Source organism: Hibiscus syriacus, unplaced genomic scaffold (assembly GCF_006381635.1).
Source record: "Hibiscus syriacus cultivar Baekdansim isolate YM2019G1 unplaced genomic scaffold, ASM638163v2 tig00117034_pilon, whole genome shotgun sequence".
Lineage (NCBI taxonomy): Eukaryota > Viridiplantae > Streptophyta > Magnoliopsida > Malvales > Malvaceae > Hibiscus > Hibiscus syriacus.
Window position 1 is genome coordinate 7,575,898 of NW_024063533.1, and position 7,248 is coordinate 7,583,145.

General features: G+C 36.4%; 1 long non-coding RNA gene across 2 annotated transcripts; it reads right to left on the reverse strand.

Annotated features, from left to right (window-relative positions):
- Positions 1-5,156: 5,156 nt before the first annotated feature.
- LOC120196623 lies at positions 5,157-6,356 on the reverse strand. Of its 2 annotated transcripts, XR_005523185.1 has the most exons (5): positions 6,262-6,356; positions 6,022-6,161; positions 5,864-5,926; positions 5,696-5,776; positions 5,157-5,600 (listed from the first exon to the last, which is right to left on the reverse strand). It is a non-coding gene; the product is annotated as an uncharacterized LOC120196623 (long non-coding RNA). The 2 variants fall into 2 exon arrangements; XR_005523184.1 differs by having other exon boundaries at positions 5,157-5,776.
- Positions 6,357-7,248: the final 892 nt, after the last annotated feature.

Here is a 7,248-nt window from a genome sequence, read left to right on the forward strand (position 1 = left end):
CAATGGCTCCATTATTGTCACAATGGAGTTCTACAACATTTGATATGCTGGGAACAACCCCTAATTCCGATATGAACTTCTTGATCCAAACAACCTCTTTTACTGCTTCACTGGCTGCAATGTATTCAACTTCTGTTGTAGAATCAGCTACTGTGTCTTGCTTCGAACTTTTCCAGCTACAGCACCTCCATTAAGACAAAACACAAAACACGATTACGATCGTGAGTCATCCTTGTCAGTTTGGAAGCTGGCATTAGTATAACCTTTTATACTAAGCTCTTCCTCCCCTCCATAGACAAGAAATTTATCCTTAGTTCTTCTTAAGTACTTAAGGATATTTTTAACTGCAGCCCATTGATTTTCACCAGGGTTTGCTTGATACCGACTCATCATGATTAGAGTATACGATACATCTGGTCGAGTATATATATCATGGCATACATTATAGAACCAATAGCCGAAGCATATGAAATCTTATTTATCCATTCTCTTTCTAGTGGAGTTGAAGGACATATTTCCTTAGAAAGAGAAATGCCATGTCTCATAGGCAACAATCCTTTCTTAGATTCTTTCATACTGAACCTTTTCAGCACTTTGTCTATATATGTACTTTGACTCAGACCTAGAAGTCGTCTTGATCTATCTCTATAGATCTTAACTCCTAAGATATACGCTGCCTCACCCAAATCTTTCATAGAAATAAAACTACTTAACCAAGTCTTAACAGACTGTAAAGTAGGTATATTATTTCCTATGATGAGTATGTCGTCTACATACAAGATTAGGAAAGAAACAATGCTCCCACTAGCCTTCTTATAAACACAAGGCTCATCTTCATTTCTGATAAAACCAAACTCTTTGATTGCATCATTGAAATGAAGATTCCAGCTTCGAGAAGCTTGCTTTAGTCCATAAATAGACCTCTGTAGCTGACAAACCTTTCCAGTATTTCCTGGAAAGACAAACCTTCTGGTTGTTTCATAGACACATACTCTTCAAGTTTTCCATTAAGGAAGGTGATTTTGAAGTCCAATTTCTAGATTTCATAATCATGGAATGCAGCTATTACGAGCAGGATCCAAATGGACTTAAACATAGCTACAGGGGAGAATATTTCGTCATAGTTTACACCATGAACTTGTCGAAAACCTTTAGCGACTAATCGCCCCTTGTATGTTTGTACATTACCATCTATGTCATTTTTTCTTCTTGAAAACCCATTTACACCCTATAAGTTTGACCCCTTCAAGTGGTTCAACCAAATTCCATACTTGGTTTACTGACATGGAATCCATCTCAGATCTCATGGCTTCGAGCCATTTCTCAGAGTCTGGGCTAGACACTACCTCTTGATAAGTCATGGGCTCATCTTGATCCATAAGAAGAACATCTCCATGTGTCGTAACGAGAAATCCAAATCTCTCAGGTGCAAGATGTTCTCTTGTGGATATACACAGTGATTGTGTTTCTAAATCTATTGAATTCTCCTCAACAACTTATGAAACATGCTCAACTTCATGATCATTTATTTTTGGTCCTTGAACTTCTCCAAGTTCAATATTTCTACCATTCCCTTTATTTGAGAGAAATTCTCTTTCGAGAAAAACTCTTGTTCGAGCAACAAACACTTTGTTCTCGTTACGGTTGAAGTAATAATATCCCTTAGTTTCTTTAGGATATCCAACAAATATACACTTATGAGATTTAGGTTTGAGCTTTGTAGACATCTGATGTTTTACATAAGCTTCACAACCCTAAATCTTCATAAAAGACATACTAGGACATTTCCCAGTCCATATCTCGTATGGTGTCTTTTGACCCATTTAGATGGAACACGATTTAGTGTGAAAGCGGCTGTTTCAAGTGCATGTCCCCAAAAAAAAGTTAAAAGATCACTATGACTCATCATTGATCAAACCATGTCTAACAGTGTTCGATTCTTTCTTTCAGAAACTCTATTCCACTGTGCTGTACCAGGTGGTGTAAGCTGTGAGTCAATCCCACATTCTTTTAGGAGTTCATCAAACTCTATGCTTAAGTATTCTCCACCTCGATCTGATCGAATTGCCTTAATACTCTTTCCTAGTTGATTTTGTACTTTATTTTTAAATTCCTTAAACTTTTCAAGGGCTTCAGATTTATGGCGCATAAGATAAATATACCCATACCGACTGAAGTCATCGGTAAAAGTAATGAAGTAATGGAATCCACCTCTGGCTTGTGTATTCATTGGTCCACATACATCACTATGTATTAACCCCAATAAATCACTTGCTTGCTCACCTTTACTATTAAAAGGAGCTTTAGTCATTTTTCCCAATAAGCAAGATTCACATACATCATATTGTTCGAAAACAAATGAATCTAAGAATACATCTTTATAAAGTTTTGATATGTGTTTCTCACTTATATGGCCTAAACGATAATGCCAAAGACAAGTTTGATTCGAGTCATTTGTTTTTGATCTCTTAGTATTTATGTTATAAATGGTGTTATCTTGATCCAAAATATAGAGACCATTAACAAATTGTGCCGAACCATAAAAAACACTATCGAGATAAAAAGAACAACAATTATTCTTAATAATAATCTCAAAGTCAATCTTGTCCAAACAAGAAATAGAAATAATGTTCTTAGTCAAACTAGGCACATAATAACAATTCTCTAAATTTAAATCAAGTCCACTAGGCAAAGATAAAACATATGTCCCTATAGATAATGCAGCAACTCTTGATCCATTTCCCACTTGTAGGTCCACGTCTCTTTTAGCCATATTCATTCTCTTTTGCAGTCCATGTACAGAAGTACAACTATGAGAACCACAACCGGTATCTAAAACCCAAGAAGTAGATGTTGACAAATTAACATCAATAACATAAATACCTGAAACAAACGTTCCGTTTTCTTTTGCCATCTTGACCTCTTCAAGGTAAACAGGGCAGTTTGTTTTCTAGTGTCTGGTCTTATCGCAATGGAAACATTTTCCTTCTTTGCTAACTCCCCCTTTGGGATTCAATCAACCTGTCACATATATACTTGAATATGACTTTACTGACCTTTTTAGAAACCTTGGTGTTGCTACCATTTAGCAGTTCTGGTGCCATCCATGGCAGGTTCCTCACACACCTCCATGAACTAGAGAATTGTGCTTGATTCTTGATAATCCAAAATATACGATCTGCAGAAACAATACGCAGTAGCTATACTTCAAATTAAGAGCCAACGAAAACCTTTCAGAGATATAAGCCGTCCTAGTTCCTAACATGATAACTTAAGGTGTGAATGGGAAAATCTTCATTCATATTTAAAAGTTAAAACACATGAGGAACATACTAGAATTTACTTTTTGATCGAATTCCTGAAATAGGACAATTATTTAGTACGATACCTAGCCACTTGAGTAGAAATCATGCAATTATGGACTTTAACATGTAAAGCTAATGAAGACTATTGGCTGAGAAAGCGAGTGTTACCTAGCCAAAAAATGTAAATGAAATTAAAAGTTAAAGTAACAAAACCTTGACTATGTGTTATTTAAGGCATATGGAACTTTGCTAGAGTTATGTTGCCTATTTTAATAAATCTACTTGAAACAAAACACGCTACTCTCCAAGATAAGTAAGCGGAATCTTCTTAATAATATCTTCTGACAACAATAATATTCATAAATTTAAGACCATGTTTCTCAAACTCTAGGATGAGTGTCAGATATGGTCATGCGTCTGACATGGTTAAGCTCAAAATTTTCTTAGTTTTTTTTTTCGTATATTAGGAGACCATATGTAATATCATCAATCATGAAAATTACTAACATCAAATTGTATATAATAATCATACTATATATTCTCCTCAAACTATACTGCTCGTAACCCAATATTCATTAAGAAGCTTTGAGTAACCTAAAAAATCTAGAAAAAGAATAATTTGATTCCCAAGTTCTGAGGCCAATATAAACCTTCAGCATTGGATTATTGGTAGTAAGAAAGAAATAAATATGACGATGGAGTTTGAATAAATCTCGGATCCATTGAATATGACCCTTACTGATGCCTCTGAACCCCACACTTGAGCATTGAACTCTTATAAAACAAGCAAGCCTAATTTATATTTTAGAGAGAGAGAAAATCTGATTAAGAAAAAAGTAAATTAATTAAGAGGTAATAGAGTTGAAAGGTCGTCTCCAATTTCCCCCTCCAATGAACAAAAGCTTTTAACTGAATGGCAGATAGTGCACAATTTCAGATTAACAGGACAATCACAAGATAATTAAGGTATTTAAAATAGCCTAACCAAACTTAATTTATAATGCAAGATCTCAAAGTCATGATCCCTTAAAGACCCACTCTAAATGAGAGTAATTACCATAACAACATGTCCCCTTAAACAGATGAAAAGAATATAAAGGATATAAGATAAGGTATTGAGAAGTTCATACTGGACGTAAAGGAAGTCCCAACCGGCTGAGGATGCAATTTGTTTGTGGCATAATCCTGTCTCTAGGATGATGATACCTACAAGATGATCCAAATTTGCAGTCGCCAGTCCTCAAATAGTATTGACATTCAGGTTCACCAGGTCTCTCTGGAAATGTATGTTCCTTCTGGTTACTACTTGAAAAGCCAGTAGAAGAGGGCAATGGGGGATAAGGACCTGCAAGCAAAGGTGCTGAAGCAGATACTTACGTTAGTCCGTAGATAGAAGTGGTTCCAACATCAGTTTGTGTACCAGGAGATAGCACTGGGCTTACAGGCGCTTGCACCAAGTAAGCAGAAAAATAGATTCAGGAATCTCATATAGTCTTGATATTATCTTTAAATGCAACTGTGATGATCATCCTACCGAGTAGTGATTCCAACCCTGAACAGGAACCATTCCTGGGGAAAACAGTACAGAACCATAAGTTCCTTGAACATATGAACCAGGTAAAGGTAGTGGCCTTGCCACTCTCATATTGGTGGATGCCCCACCATACTGTTCAGGTATCCGGACAGAAGGAGACCGTACAGGCTGATAAAATTGAGGTGTAGATGATAAAATTGATGTGCAGATGATAAAATTGATGTGCCAGCTGGTTGAGGGTGGTTGAATTTACAAGTAATACCAAATTTACACTACCCCATTTTCAAATAGTAGAAGCATTCTTTCTCACCCTGTTAATGGATACACATCAAATTGATGTCTAGTTGTTTAAAGAATCATCAAAACAGACAATTAAAAATTGAGGAAAAAACAAGGAAAGAGATCATCCAAACTGGTCTTAATGGGTATCCAAATATATTCAATGAAACATGGCTTAAGGATCCACCTCCATGTTTTGGATGATGGAACTTGCAGGATGCACCAAATTTACAGGTTCCGGTTTTTAAATAAAACTACATAGATGCAAAAGAAAGGGGAATTAGTTAAAAACAAAAGGAAAAGGTGTTTGCAGCATTAATTAGCAAAGGAGTTCACACATGAGGAACACATTTAAATTTAGGTGACTTTTCAAGTTCCTCCTGCTCAAGTTCAATAAAACTTTTGACCTTTGTAAGCCTTGCCCTCAGAGATTTCTGAAGCACAGGGGTTTTAGGTTTTGTGAGAAGAGGTTTCCACTGATTCTGTTATAGGTAAAAAAAGAAATAGAAGGCAAGTGAGTTATTTAAGTTTCCAAGTGTATAATGAATCAAAGTATGGCAGACATAGTTCTTTAAACCTGACGAGACACTTCTGTTGAAGCCACTGAAGACGTCTCTGCATTCTTACTTGATCTAGCCATTGTCTCCAAATGAATTTCCTGAAACAGGACAATTATTTTTGTATGATACCAAGCATTGTCTTCATTTAAACCTCAACACCACTTATATACTTAAGCCTAGCTTACCTGAAATTATGGAGGCTCTAGAGCACTTCTTGGTAGTGAGGGTAGTGTTGGAGCTTCAAAAATCTGCACCAAAGAGAAGAATAGACAACAAATTAAAGAAAACTTACTGGAGAAAAATCAACGGTAAAGAACAAAGAGGTAGATGCTATAGGCAATACCTTATTGTTCAATGGTCTTGCTTTTGAAATTTTAGACATCATTTCTTCCTCAAGCTCTATGGTGCTTTTGAAATTTTAGGCATTCTCTGTGCCGTTTCGAATTCGGGTTCTTTAGGCCTTGTCAATTTGAGAGTTGGAATCTAGACAATAGCAGAATTATCCTAATTTGTTAGAAGGAATTTGGTGGGAAAAAAAGAAAGAAGGTGTTGAAGCCGAAATAATGTGATTCTATTTATTTACATTTGACATAGAACTGTGAGGAAGTGACAAATCTCTGGTAGATGATTGGAACTTTCTCATCATTTCTGCTATTAAAACGAATGGTGCCTGTTCCACGAACACAAACCTTCAGGGAAATCACAAACCAAATTTCAATATTGATTCCTAATTGCTAGTGAAAATATGCGAAGATGGAAGTTATCACTGACCTTTCTATCCAATTTGTTTGATGTTTCAGCAGTGAAAGAGCACCGATTGGAACTACCAGTCGGAAGACCAAGTTTTGACTTGTGGGTAACTTATGGGGTTTCACATTCAGAATCTAAGGTACAAAGGGAAGTAATAAAGAGACAAGACTTCTTACAAATCGTCGAAGCTAAAACATGCTAAGGAGAAGAGCATAGAAGCACTTGTCTAGATCTTTCTCCATCTAGTTTCTGTCGTTTGAATGCTTAATTTTCTAGAGTCAGATTAGGAGTTCCAGCATTTCCGGGTTTTGGCTTCAACACCGAGAGGTTCCGTATCATATTAGCTATCTTTTTAGCCGTCTGATGCTTCTTATCACTCACCAGTTTTTTCTGAGAAATCATCAATGGTTTAGGGGTGCAAGCATCAGCTTCTACTTGCACAGTAAATTTGCTTTTCTCTTCATCATCGGGAACATTTAAACATGATTTTTCAGTTAGGGCACTGAAAATCTAACATAAAGGAATCAAAAACTCGATTAATGTTGGGAAAACAACTCTCTTAAGAACAAACCTCCCATTTTCTTGAGCTCAATTAAACAGAAAACCAAAGAAAATAAATCGTACCGACATTAGCGAGAAAGAGAGTGGTATCATTGTGAGGACGAGGTGGAGGGAGAGACTGTAGCGCGGTGGAAGAGACGGAGATCGTCAAGTTCATCAGAGACGAAAATGGATGGTAGAGGCTGGGGATTCAAACTCGGGCCTAACAAGAAGAAGAGAATCGGGATGAAAAGCATGAGAGAAAAAGGAGAGAATGAAA